Source organism: Coregonus lavaretus, assembly GCF_964263955.1.
Source record: "Coregonus lavaretus genome assembly, chromosome: 11".
Lineage (NCBI taxonomy): Eukaryota > Metazoa > Chordata > Actinopteri > Salmoniformes > Salmonidae > Coregonus > Coregonus lavaretus.
The window spans coordinates 5,896,930-5,912,204 of NC_139998.1; the positions used below are offsets into that span (position 1 = coordinate 5,896,930).

General features: G+C 41.5%; 1 long non-coding RNA gene across 1 annotated transcript; it reads right to left on the minus strand.

The window, feature by feature from the left end:
* Positions 1-4,194: 4,194 nt before the first annotated feature.
* On the minus strand, positions 4,195-5,697 carry LOC311137363. The gene is made up of 2 exons (XR_014613945.1): positions 5,401-5,697; positions 4,195-5,222 (listed from the first exon to the last, which is right to left on the minus strand). It is a non-coding gene; the product is annotated as an uncharacterized lncRNA (long non-coding RNA).
* Positions 5,698-15,275: the final 9,578 nt, after the last annotated feature.

Genomic DNA, 15,275 nt, shown 5'->3' on the forward strand with positions numbered 1-15,275 from the left:
CTCAGCAGTAAAAGGTACATGACAGCCCGCTTGGAGTTTGCCAAAAGGCACCTAAAGACTCTCAGACCATGAGAAACAAGATTCTCTGGTCTGATGAAACCAAGATTGAACTCTTTGGCCTGAATGCCAAGCGTCACATCTGGAGGAAATGTGGCAGATTCCCTACGGTGAAGCATGGTGGTGGCAGCATTATGCTGTGGGGATGTTTTTCAGTGGCAGGGACTGGGAGACTAGTCAGGATCGAGGCAAAGATGAACGGAGCAAAGTACAGAGAGATCCTTGATGAAAACCTGCTCCAGAGCGCTCAGGACCTCAAACTGGGGCGAAGGTTCACATTCCAACAGGACAACGACCCTAGTCCCTGAATGTCCTTGAGTGGCCCAACCAGAGCCTGGACTTGAACCCGATCGAACATCTCTGGAGAGACCTGAAAATAGCTGTGCAGCAACGCTCCCCATCCAACCTGACAGAGCTTGAGAGGATCTGCAGAGAAGAAAGAGAGAAATTCCCCAAATAAAGCTGTGCCAAGCTTGTAGTGTCATACCCAAGAAGACTCGAGGCTGTAATCACTGCCAAAGGTGCTTCAACAAAGTACTGAGGAAAGGGTCGGAATACTTATGTAAATGTAATATTTTTATTAAAAAATTTTTCATTAGCAAAAATGTCTGAAAACGTGTTTTTGCTCTGTCATTATGTTGTTTTGTTTGTAGATCAATGAGGGGAAAAAACGATTTAATACATTTTAGAATAAGCCTGTAACTTACAAAAAGTAGAAAAAGTCAAGGGTTCTGAATACTTTCCAAAGGCACTGTATATACAAATATATGTGGACACCCCATCAAATTAGTGGATTCGGCTATTTCAGCCACACCGTTGCTGACAGGTGTATAAACTCGAACACACAGCCATGCAATCTCCATAGTATCTCCATAGACAAACATTGGCAGTAGAATGGCCTTTCCAACGAGTCAGTTCATCAAATTTCTGCCCTCCTAGAGCTGCCCCAGTCAACTGTAAGTGCTGTTATTGTGAAGTGGAAACGTCTAGGAGCAACAACGGCTCAGCCTCGAAGTGGTAGGCCACACAAGCTCACAGAACGGGACCGCCGAGTGCTGAAGCGCATAGAGTGTAAAAATCGTCTGTCCTCGGTTGCAACACCGAGTTCCAAACTGCCTCTGGAAGCAACGTTAGCACAATAAATGTTCGTCGAGAGCGTCATGAAATGGTCGAGCAGCCGCACACAAGCCTAAAATCATGCGCAATGCCAAGCGTCAGCTGGAGTGGTGTAAAGCTCGCCGCAATTGGACTCTGGAGCAGTGGAAACGCGTTCTCTGGAGTGATGAATCACGCTTCAACATCTGGCAGTCCACCAAACGAATCTGGGTTTGGTGGATGCCAGGTAATGCTAACTGCCCGAATGCATAGTGCCAACTGTAAAGTTTGGTGGAGGAGGAATAATGGTCTGGGGCTGTTTTTCATGGTTCGGGCTAGGCCCCTTAGTTCCAGTGAAAGGAAATCTTAACGCTACAGCATACAATGACATTCTAGACAATTCTGTGCTTCAACTTTGTGGCAACAGTTTGGGGAAGGCCCTTTCCTGTTTCAGCATGATAATGCCCCCGTGCACAAAGCGAGGTCCATACAGAAATGGTTTGTCGAGATTGGTGTGGAAGAACTTGACTGGCCTGCACAGAGCCCTGACCTCAACCCCTTCGAACACCTTTGGAATGAATTGGAACGCCGACTGCGAGCCAGGCCTAATCGCCCAACATCATTGCCCGACCTCACTAATGCTCTTGTGGCTGAATGGAAGCAAGTCCCTGCAGCAATGTTCCAACATCTAGTGGAAAGCCTTCCCAGAAGAGTGGAGTCTGTTATAGAAGCAAAGGGGGACCAACTCCATATTAATGCCCATGATTTTGGAATGAGATGTTCGACGAGCAGGTGTCCACATAGTTTTGGTCATGTAATGTAGTTTACATGCATCTAATTAGCTTATTTCTCAGTGGTGCCGGCAGCAGCCCGCCTCGGCCTCCTTACCTAATTGGTTATCAAGTTCAAAAAAGTTAGGTGAATCAGGTGGATAGTGAGTGCGTTGTTCACGATGGATTAAGGCAAGACCAAGTGGTGCACATAAACACCACAAAAATGCTTTATCGGATCAAGCTCGTGGCAAATCCACCAAACACCATCGCAGGTGGAAGCTAGTAGGCCTACTTATGCAGCAGCTAGCACTAGCAGCCTCCCAGTCCCAACAGAGACCTCACTACAGTGGCCGTGCTCCTTCCCCACTATTCCCCTCGAGAATAGTGACAGTTCCTCTAATGAGAGTGCCTGCTCTCCTCCTCCTCTCCCAGAAAACCAAGCTGATGACTGCCAGAGACCCAGAGAGCGACCCGCCCTTCTGTGAACACTGTAAAGCCTATGAGTGATGAGACGGATAGTCCCGACAGCGTGGAGTCTGAGTTCCAATGTGTATTATAAACCGGGTGGTTCGAGCCCTGAATGCTGATTGGCTGAAACCCGTGGTATATCAGACCGTATAGCATGGGTATGATAATTGTATTTTTATTTTTATTTTACAATTTACTGGTTTAATTACGTTGGTAAGCAGTTTATAATAGCAATAAAGCAACCAAAAAGAAGGCACTGGCTGTCGTTGGCGACCCCTCCCACCCTCTACACCCTCAGTTCGAGAGGCTTCCCTCTGGCCGGCGCTTCACAATGCCCATGGCCAAGAAGAACGTGTTCAAACATTCATTCATTCCTTGTGCTGTTGGACTACTAAATGCAAAGTAAATTGTATCGGTATATGTACTTATCTATCCAGCACAGTTGGGACAGCGGTCAGTTGTGAGTTAATGTATCAATGTCCTCTATGTTTTTAGTGCATGCAGTATGATGGACTGGCTGGTTTAAATGTGTATGATGTGAGAATGGATGTGTATGTGATCCTTTTAATGAAACATTTCCATCCTGGATGGACTAAGTTTTATTCTATTCTATTCTAAGGCACCTCTGGGGTTTGTGGTATATGGCCAATATACCACGGCTAAGGACTCTATCCAGGCACTCTGCGTTGCGTCGTGCTTAAGAACAGCCCTTAGCAATGGTATATTGGCCATATACCACACCTCCTCTGGCCTTATTGCTTAATGTGTACAAAACATTAGGAACACCTGCTCTTTCCATGACATAGACTGACCAGGTGAATCCAGGTGAAAGCTATGATCCCTTATTGATGTCACTTGTTAAATCCACTTCAATCAGTGTAGATGAAGGGGAGGAGACAGGTTAAATAAGGATTTCTAAGCATTGAGACATGGATTGTGAATGTGTGTCATTCAGAGGGTGAATGGGCAAGACAAAATATTGAAGTGCCTTTAAACAGGGTATGGTAGTAGGTGCCAGGCGAACCGGTTTGAGTGTGTCAAGAACTGCAACGCTGCTGGGTTTTTTACACCTAACAGTTTCCGTGTGTATCAAGAATGGTCCACCAACCAAAGGACATCCAGCCAACTTGACACAACTGTGGGAAGCATTGGAGTCAACATGGGCCAGCATCCCTGTGGAACGCTTTCGACACCTTGTTGAGTCCATGCCCCAACAAATTGAGGCTGTTCTGAGGGCAAAAGGGGGTGCAACTCAATATAGGGAAGGTGTTCCTAATGTTTTGTACACTCAGTGTAACTAGGCTACCAGCTAAATACTGTAGATGGCTAGTATGCTAGACTGCATTGTCTGCATGATAGGGGAGTGCTCAATATAAATACATTGTGATTTAGTTTCGGTATCAGACTAAGTTTTCTTATGATTTTGCTTACCACCAGTTCACCCCATTGTCACAAGGGAGAATTGGACGAGGAGTACGGCCGTCATCCCTGCATGTGTGGTCTCTTCCATAAGGCGCGCAAACCCAGAAGCAAGGGTTTGAGTTCGAATAAAACCAGTTAATTTAGTAAATCTAGCCTGCTGTAATTATTTCAAGACATGGTCTAATGCCAGCGCCTTATGTAAAAAGTGTATTAGTTTGCACTATAACAACAGGTTCAAGTGTAACCAGAGAAACTTGCATGGAAGACAACTACTTTCAACGCGCACTAACCTGCTGGCCCTGTTGCTAGACAAGTGACTTCAACTAAACTAGCTTTGGCTGCCATCTATTGTAAAGTAATGGTAACTACACTGGGCAGCTAGTTGGCAAAGGAGACTTTAATAATATTAGCAGACGCTTTTATCCAAAGCGAACTGGGTACATGGTAGTAAAAACAGATCACATAAACAGGATTATAAAAATGCATAGTAAATTACAGGGTTATTACGTTGCTTTTACACGTTCCAATGAAACAAGAAAAGGATTCACATGAAAGGCTGTGAAAGATTGTAGTTGCCAGTCTTTGCCTCATGCACGAGATCAATAGATACTACAGCAGTGGCTTACCTTCCAGGTGCGATCAGCAGTTGCTACATACATTTTTGCACTTTTTAAATGAATGATATGTACCCATTGATTCATGAAGAATATAACTTATAAATGCCTCGTGAGCTTAGTTCAACTCTCTTACCCCATAAGAACCAAAAATATAAGCTTGTTTGTAAAAAAAACAAAAGAAAATGTAAACAAACACAATATAGCCCCAAAACATGGTTCTGTCGAGTGGTTACATTTCTCCAGCCCCAACCCTCAGCTTTTTACCGAATCAGGGACATGGAGAACACTTTTTTTTATTGTTTCTACTGCTGATTGCCGCTTTAAGAAGTTAAATTGCAGATTAAATACACACCAAAATATGTCACAGATACTATAAAAATGTCTCAGACAGTTAGTGAATACACAGCATGCAGCACAGCAAGCAATCAATAAATCAAATGTATTTTACATCAAAATAATAACCACAGTGGTTATAGAGGGTGCAACCGTTCAAGACCTCAGGAGCAAATGTCATCTGGCTTTTCATAGGCGCGCATTCAGAGGTCGAGACAGTAGGTCCGAGAGAGAGAGTCGAAACAGCAGGTCTGGGACAAGGAAGCACGTCCTTTTAACAGCTCAAAAAAATCAGTGGAAAAGCAATTCCACTCCGATTCCCTCTATGGATGGGTGCATCTTTGAATTCGCTGTTGAATTGCCTGTTCCTTCTCCATTTTCGGAACACCAGTCCGCTTCCCCAAGATGACCGCCACTCTCTCTCTTTGGGCACTCAGGAGAGTCCGCTGGGATGGTCCTAGAGCCAGATATAAGTTACACAAATCATTTTAGGTAATTTCCTCTCAGCCAGCAGATGAACTTCCATCACAAACTGACTTGGTCATCTGTACTGTTGACCACTAGGCTATGTGCATAAACTTCTTTCACACCATTTAATCAACTATCTTTATGTCAACATCTATATGTCAATTTACCATTGGCACAGCGGTCAACGATGCCGTCTAGAAGATCAGACCGGAAACACCATGTCTGCTCCTTGATGGGTTTCACCACAAATGCCCTGGCAGCCTTGGAGAACTCTTGCTTGAAACGGAGCACTCCCTCCTTTGTTGTAGCCTGCTGTCTGTCCACCGAATAATTGACCGAATAATTGTGGTCCAAGTCAGCCACTTGGAGTCTTGCGACATCCCTTGTAGGCCGAACTTGTTCCTCCTGGGCATGTATTTATTGTACAGGGCATGTACACTCTCGAGTTCACCTATCTGAACACACTTCGCCACCTACAAAATACAATTTCTAATTCATGTAACTAGAGATTAATAAGTAGGCTACTACAATTATACTGTTAATGATTTTATTAAATCAATTGGCTGTAGTTATTCACATAGGAATGCACAAAAAACTAAAACAAGGTTTGAAAAATTTGCTTATTAATTTACTAAAAAGGTTGCAATATACAGTACCAGTCAAAAGTTTGGACAAACCTACTCATTCAACGGTTTTTCTTTATTTTTTATTATTTTCGACATTGTAGAATGATAGTGAATACATCAACACTATGAAATAACACATACAGTGAGGGAAAAAAGTATTTGATCCCCTGCTGATTTTGTACATTTGCCCACTGACAAAGAAATGATCAGTCTATAATTTTAATGGTAGGTTTATTTGAACAGTGAGAGACAGAATAACAACAAAATAATCCAGAAAAACGCATGTCAAAATGTAATAAATTGATTTGCATTTTAATGAGGGAAATAAGTATTTGACCCCCTCTCAATCAGAAAGATTTCTGGCTCCCAGGTGTCTTAAATACAGGTAACGAGCTGAGATTAGGAGCACACTCTTAAAGGGAGTGCTCCTAATCTCAGTTTGTTACCTGTATAAAAGACACCTGTCCACAGAAGCAATCAATCAATCAGATTCCAAACTTTCCACCATGGCCAAGACCAAATAGCTCTCCAAGGATGTCAGGGAGAAGATTGTAGACCTACACACGGCTGGAATGGGCTACAAGACCATCGCCAAGCAGCTTGGTGAGAAGGTGACAACAGTTGGTGCGATTATTCGCAAATGGAAGAAACACAAAAGAACTGTCAATCTTCCTCGGCCTGGGGCTCCATGCAAGATCTCACCTCGTGGAGTTGCAATGATCATGAGAACGGTGAGGAATCAGCCCAGAACTACACGGGAGGATCTTGTCAATGATCTCAAGGCAGCTGGGACCATAGTCACCAAGAAAACAATTGGTAACACACTACGCCGTGAAGGACTGAAATCCTGCAGCGCCCGCAAGGTCCCCCTGCTCAAGAAAGCACATATACAGGCCCGTCTGAAGTTTGCCAATGAACATCTGAATGATTCAGAGGAGAACTGGGTGAAAGTGTTGTGGTCAGATGAGACCGAAATCGAGCTCTTTGGCATCAACTCAACTCGCCGTGTTTGGAGGAGGAGGAATGCTGCCTATGACCCCAAGAACACCATCCCCACCGTCAAACATGGAGGTGGAAACATTATGCTTTGGGGGTGTTTTTCTGCTAAGGGGACAAGACAACTTCACCGCATTAAAGGGACGATGGACGGGGCCATGTACCGTCAAATCTTGGGTGAGAACCTCCTTCCCTCAGCCAGGGCATTGAAAATGGGTTGTGGATGGGTATTCCAGCATGACAATGACCCAAAACACACGGCCAAGGCAACAAAGGAGTGGCTCAAGAAGAAGGACATTAAGGTCCTGGAGTGGCCTAGCCAGTCTCCAGACCTTAATCCCATAGAAAATCTGTGGAGGCAGCTGAAGGTTCGAGTTGCCAAACGTCAGCCTCGAAACCTTAATGACTTGGAGAAGATCTGCAAAGAGGAGTGGGACAAAATCCCTCCTGAGATGTGTGCAAACCTGGTGGCCAACTACAAGAAATGTCTGACCTCTGATTGCCAACAAGGGTTTTGCCACCAAGTACTAAGTCATGTTTTGCAGAGGGGTCAAATACTTATTTCCCTCATTAAAATGCAAATCAATTTATAACATTTTTGACATGCGTTTTTCTGGATTTTTTTTGTTTGTTATTCTGTCTCTCACTTTTCAAATAAACCTACCATTAAAATTATAGACTGATCATGTCTTTGTCAGTGGGCAAACGTACAAAATCAGCAGGGGATCAAATACCTTTTTCCCTCACTGTACCTGTCTTGTATGCTATGTCAGCACACACACATATACACACAGCAAAGCTAATGCAGGGACATTTCTTTTTCAGCAAACATTAGCTATGTCAACTTCAGTCTAGCTATCTGAGGTGGAGCTAAGAAAGCATGCCAAAAACAAATCTGTCAGCAAAATGTATTAATTGACTATCTGAGGTGGAACTAGCTAGCTAGTTATCTAATTACAGGGCTACACGGAGAAAAACTGTGTTGCAATTTTCATTGCCGTTGTGTGGCTTGCTAGTTGCTGAAGGTCATACACAAAGTGGCGCTGACCATAGCTCAAATAAACCTTGTAGATGATCAAAATACTAAATATAGAGATGTTTTTATGTTAAATGCACATTAGTAATAGTGGATTGAATACATCTCTTTGCTTAGCTTTACCTCCTATAGTGCTTCCATTCCCCTTTAAAGCTGCTCTATGGATTTTATTTACTGCACTGTGTGTGTAAGAGAGAGGGTCCCTTATGAAAAAAGATTGCAGTCAGAGTGCAGTATAACTGCAGTATGCTGCAAATACTGTCCAAAATAACACCGTTTTTTTACTGCAGTAATTTTGCAGTGTAACTGCAGTTACAGTGCAGTATAACTGCAGTTCAACTGCAGTACACTGCAGTTATTCTGCAATTACTGCTTCCAAAATACTACAGTCGACTGCAGTTACTGCACTTTTACTGCAGTTTCAATACTGCAATCTTTTTTAGTAGTGGGTGTTTGGGCACTGTGGGATTCTTGAAACAATGTGGCTCATTGGACAGGTCAGAGTTTATGTTTGAAGTTGTTAAGTGGAGTGGAGGTTTTTGGAAATACTGTACACTGTAGACTTATGTGTTCCAGAGTAGAGAGTAGAGAGTGTTTTGAACGCAATTGAAAATCTGTCATAAATCACATCATTGTTTCATAAATAATTTGTTCATCCAAACCTTTGGTAATTGTAACAGCATCGATATAGACAAAATGCTGACTGTACAATTTAGCTAGCTAGCCAGAATGTTCCCTATTTGCAAACCATGTTTTACCAAGCTAGCTAGCTAACGTTAGCTAACCAAGCTAGCAACAAGCTAAGCTAGCTAGCTAGTGCAGTTCATGTTGGACAATTTCAGTTGAAACTGGACAGAGAAAGGTCTGGGTTCACTTTTAAAATTACATTTATTGACTGCCAGACCATTTACATAAACCATGACTAGCCGTGGTGTCTACTATTTTTTAAATACAGTATATTTCCCATTTGGCTTGTCTCTTTTGTTGTGGTTTGCAGCAGCAGCATTGACAGCTGTGTTGACATGACAACTGGGTCGGAGTTCCGAACCGAACCATATGATGAGCCATGTAAACTTTTGCGTGAAATAGGGTTAATTTCTATCTCTTGCAATGCAATGCAACAAAGCTGGGGGGTGACACACTGAGCAACGCAGATGCAAGCAACATAAATTGCGTCCAGATTGTTTCGTGTGACATCGGCTTTATTAGGTCGTTGGTTCAAATCCGTCTCGAATGAGATACCTTACGATTTTTTTATTATAATATTGGTAATTGTTTAGTGGGATACCTGGACATGGTCTGTGTATGTAATACATTACCTTTTCATCGCCATCATTTGTGCAGTTTCTTTTTTAATTTGTGCAGTTTTCTCCATTTCCATCATAGTCTCTTTCTCTGCCCTGGAAAGAAAGACAAAAAAACTAACATAGACATGTGATGTTTTTATTTCTTGTTACACTAACTAAACTAATTGACTTAATTTTGGATTTACTATAATCTACCTGTGGTGGACCTATTGTGAGTAAACTGACAAATTGTAACTACTTCTGTAAATGCAATTTGCTGGTTATTCGTCAATCAGGTAGCTATGACATTCTTAAAGCTAATACAACATGTGTAGGCTCATATTCATTGGTGTAATAATGATGATAGGGATACCAAAAATGTAACAGCTTCCACTGAGCTCAGGTCGTGTTCCTTGATGAATTTCTCAAAGGCGAGAGAGTCCTCCAGATGTTTCTCAGCCTGGCTGATCCTCTGAAGCTCCTTGACCGTGTCCTTCTCCAGCTTCTTGATGGTGTCTTGCTTCACTGACAGAGTACTAGAGAGAGATAATAATAATAATAATAATAATAATAATAATAATAATAATAATAATAATAATATACATTTAATGTGTATAGCACTTTTCATTTGGCACAGTGTCATCTCAAAGCTCTACTTAGGCAAAACATTTTCATACAAAAAAACAACAACATTTGAAGATAGAGAGATAGATTAATTATATCAAACCCACTGTAGACATGATGGCTTAGCATAACAAGTTTGGTTGAATTCAGCCCAGAGTCTCATTGACAGTGTTTACACAGGCAGCCACTAATTGGTCTTTTGACCAATCAGATCAGATATTTTACCAATACTTGGTGTAAACACAGCCATTGACACCCATTCACAAAGTCTGTGTTTAGACAGGCAGCCAAATTCTGATATTTTTTTCACTAATTGGTCTTTTGGGTTTATACTGTATCTCAAAATGGTATTCCTGTCAACACTTGTTAAGCCTAAATTAGCTCTACAGGCCTTGATCTATGCAGAGGCGGCATACTGTTAATCTTTGCTCAGATTCTATAATATTTTTATTATATTCTACAGACTGGAAGTGAATGCATAAAAGTCCCAGAAAGTATTACAGTAGCCTATACATACATGTTGTTTGATTAGAGTCAATCACTCTCTTTTTGAAGATGTCAACATCCATGGGAAGGGCAAATGGGTTGTTGGCTTTTCTGTCTTCATCTGCATATCAGAGACAAGACAAATGTGTTTCCATGGCTGGTGCGTATTCATTAAACAGCTCAACAAATATCCTATCAAAGTGCTTTTAACAAGATGTAACAAGCATGAGCTCTTGAACGCAGCCTCATGGCCTGTTAGCACAGGTGTACCTTGTTGTTAATTAAGGGCCTTCAGTTCAGTCAGGGGATCCCCTTGCTTGGTATGCTGTAGGAGGACAGGGGTGGTTTTTATCCAAAGTAAGTATGTAGAGAATTGTAAGAGTAGTGTTTAATGGTAATGCCCTAGTCCACCTATACTGTATATGCTTTACTTCTACCTGGGCATGCCTTCCTCTAAGTTTTGCAACACTGTCTTCTTTGTCTGATTGAAGCAAATGTATATTGTAAGTAACCCTTTAAAGTAATCATTGTTCTCCAACCCCAGTTTTAACTAATCCGATTCAGTTTATCAACATGCTAATTATTAGAATCAGGTGTGCTATATTAGGGTTGGAGTGAACCTATAGGATGGTAGCTCTCCTGGAACAGGGTTAGAGAGCCCTGTTTTAGTTGTGTTTGGCTATTTACCAGAGGACATCATCTCTTTAAACAAGGTAGCGTAGGTCGTCTACAAACCTTCATAGTACTACAAAGATTTACAGATATTAAAACTTAAAACCAAAAAAAACATTATGAAAGAACATAGACCTTTCTCATGGTCCAATTTGCATGAATATTATGTAAATAAATGCCTGTACTATTTGATTTCGGCCAGACTTTCTGTAATAAATTAGATGTATTTGTTATTCATAAACTTGAGTTACAGTAAAATCAAACAAATTGTATATTTGTCCTCATTAAATACCTGTCATTCCATGTCTTCTCCTTAAGAGGTACACTATATGACCAAAAGTATGTGCACACCTGCTTGTCAAACATCTCATTCCAAAATCATGGGCATTAATATGGAATTGGTCCCCCCTTTGCTATAACGGCCTCCACTCTTCTGGGAAGGCGTTCCACTAGGTGTTGGAACATTGCTGCGGGGACGTGATTCCATTCAGCCACAAGAGCCTTAGTGAGGTCGGGCACTGATGTTGGGCGATTAGGCTTGGATTGCAGTCGTTCCAATTCATCCCAAAGGTGTTTGATGGAGTTGAGGTCAGGGCTCTGTGCAGGCCAGTCAAGTTCTTCCACACCAATCTCGACAAACCATTTCTGTATGGACCTTGCTTTGTGCACGGGGGCATTGTCTTGCTGAAACAGGAAAGGGCCTTCCCCCAAACTGTTGCCACAAAGTTGGAAGCACAGAATCGTCTAGAATATAATTGTATGCTGTAGCGTTAAGATTTCCTTTCACTCTAACTAAGGGGCCTACCCCGAACCATGAAAAACAGCCCCAGACCATTATTCCTCCTCCACCAAACTTTACAGTTGGGACTATGCATTCGGGCAGGTAGCGTTCTCCTGGCATCTGACAAACCCAGTTTCGTCCATCGGATTGCCAAATGGTGAAGCATGATTCATCACTCCAGAGAACACGTTTCCACTGCTTCAGAGTCCAATGGCGGTGAGCTTTATACCACTCCAGCCGACGCTTGGCATTGATCTTAGGCTTTATGTGGCTGCTCAGCCATGGAAACCCATTTCATGATGCTCCCGACGAACAGTTATTGTGCTGACTTTGCTTCCAGAGGTAGTTTGGAACTCGGTAGTGAGTGTTGCAACTGAGGACAGACCATTTTTACACGCTACGCAATTCAGCACTCGGCGGTCTAGTTCTGTGAGCTTGTGTGGCCTACCACTTCGTGGCTGATCCGTTGTTGCTCCTAGATGTTCCACTTCACAATAACAGCACTTACAGTTGACCAGGGCAGAAATTTGACGAACTGGCAGGAGATTGGCCTTAATGAAGATCTCAGTGACTTTCAACGTGGCACCGTCATAGGATGCCACCTTTCCAACAAGCCAATGTTTGTCTATGGAGATTGCATGGCTGTGTGCTCGATTTTTATACACCTGTCAGCAACGGGTGTGGCTGAAATAGCCAAATCTACAAATTTGAATGGGTGTCTACATACTTTTGTATATATAGTGTATTCAGCAGCAGTGTTTGGGCAAAAACTGGTTGAATCAATGTAGTTTTAACATCATTTCAACCCAAAAAATCTGTTTGATGATGTTGACTCAATGTGCGAAAACTGATTGGATTTGCAGAGTCATCAACATAAGGACATTTCGTATTTTTCACAACTTTTAACCTAAATCCAATGACATGGTGACATTTTTTGTTTTCACGTTGAATTCCCGTTAGTTGACAACTCAATGTACATTTACGTCTACTACTCAATGTAAATCAAAGTTAGACGTTGAACTGACGTCTGTGCCCAGTTTATCTTCACTGAAAGAACATAAAATACAAACATTGCTATTGATGGTATCATAAAATATCAACAAATAATGTTTAGATATAAATCTGCTTGAATATTTCCAACAAATTAACAGCTGTAAATGCAGCTTTATATCAGGCATTCTTCGAGGGGAGTGAATGTAATATTAAAGCCCGTAAATTAGCATTTCAATGTTAGTCTACACCTGTTGTTTACGAAGCATGTGACAAATAAAATGTGATTTGATTTGTAGGCCATTACAAAAAGAATGTCAAGGAAATATTGATTCCATCACTGAAATACGAGGCCTTCGTGGTTTCTTTCAAAAAAAAATTATGTTCAGTATTTAACTCCATTTGTTTATTTATAGATACATAGGCCTATATATATACATATATATTCTCATCGACGGGGCTGTAGTGGAACAGGTTGAGAGCTTCAAGTTCCTTGGTGTCCACATCACCAACGAACTATCATGGTCCAAACACACCAAGACAGTCGTGAAGAGGGCACGACAAAGCCTATTCCCCCTCAGGAGACTAAAAAGATTTGGCATGGGTCCTCAGATCCTCAAAAAATTCTACAGCTGCACCATCGAGAGCATCCTGACTGGTTGCATCACCGCCTGGTATGGCAACTGCTTGGCCTCTGACCGCAAGGCACTACAGAGGGTAGTGCGTACGGCCCAGTACATCACTGGGGCAAAGCTCCCTGCCATCCAGGACCTTACCAGGCGGTGTCAGAGGAAGGCCCTCAAAATTGTCAAAGACTCCAGCCACCCTAGTCATAGACTGTTCTCTCTGCTACCGCACGGCAAGCGGTACCGGAGTGCCAAGTCTAGGTCCAAAAGACTTCTCAACAGCTTCTACCCCCAAGCCATAAGACTCCTGAACAGCTAATCATGGCTACCCGGACTATTTGCACTGCCCCCCCACCCCATCCTTTTTACGCTGCTGCTACTCTGTTAAGTATTTATGCATAGTCACTTTAACTCTACCCACATGTACATATTACCTCAACTACCTCAACTAGCCGGTGCCCCCGCACATTGACTATGCAACGGTACCCCCCTGTATATATAGCCTCCCTACTGTCACTTTATTTTACTGTATATATAGCCTCCCTACTGTCACTTTATTTTACTTCTGCTCTTTTTTTCTCAACACTTTTTTGTTGTTTTATTCTTACTTTTTTTGTTTAAAATAAATGCACTGTTGGTTAAGGGCTGTAAGTAAGCATTTCACTGTAATGTCTGCACCTGTTGTATTCGGCGCATGTGACCAATAAAATTTGATTTGATTTGATTTACAGATTGAAATGTTTAATGTCTAGAGAATTGTATAACTTCAACTCAATCTTCTATTTCCACCATGTCCCTACAGAAGTAGCTTAGGCCTACATTTTTTCTCTTGAAATGAAATGAAATCCAGTGCAAATCTACCAATGTGGATAATATTACCTAATTTCATATAAATATAATTTACATATTCTATTCTAATCCCACTCAATTGGGTGCAATGGGGTGGTTTCTCTCCATGTCATAAAATGGCCTGGCACAGCATTATGTCTTGCACAGGAACTTGTTCAGTTGCATTTCTCAGAAAATACATATTTACACAGCTACTGTGTTTGTTCTACCACCAACTCCGAAATCCACTTGAGTGAGTGAGTGATAAATATCCAGTTGTTGGATATTTATTTTACTATAACCATTACCATGTTATTACCCCTTTATTGAGTGCTATAATGTAAAGCAGTGGTATCTAGTGGTTTTTTCCACTAGAATCTCTGGGGACCCCATTTTTTCCCCCAATAATTTATTGCGATCCCACCCCAAATCTAATGACACAACCTTAAAATCTGTAAATTGTTTATTTTTACATCAACAAATAACCTTCAATTCATTGCATTTTCATCTCTTATCAAAATGAAAATAAACCAATAAATACAATTTTATTGAGTACATTTTTCTTTCAAATGATCTTTCTCAAAAACGTTTGTATATTGCCCCATACAATAATCCATATTTTGCATAAACATGAAGAATACAGTGTGGACATGTAGGCCTAATGTTGTAAGAATCTTCAGTTCATCTTCAGTTATGGGGAAATAGCAGTGTAAAAATGCAAAATGGAATACCAAATCCAATTTCAGTGTCGAAAATACATATTTGTTTACTGTTTAAATTCTTCAGGTGGACATTGTAGGTTTAATTCATTATTTAGGGTTAGATTAAATCCGTATCGTGGAAGTATCGCAGAAGATCCCCGTTATAGCTTGATTGAAATTTACCGCGTCCGTGGAGACTGCATTCACGGTAAACGCGTTTGTCGGCTCAATCGGAAATTACCTTCAAATTTATTTAGGATCTTCCGCGATAATTCTGCGATAAGGATGGAATCCAGCCCTCACTCGAATTACAAAGTAACTTCTGTGTACGATCAGTTCCCAAAATTACAATTTAAAGAAGTATGAATATATGAAATAACTGAGGTAATA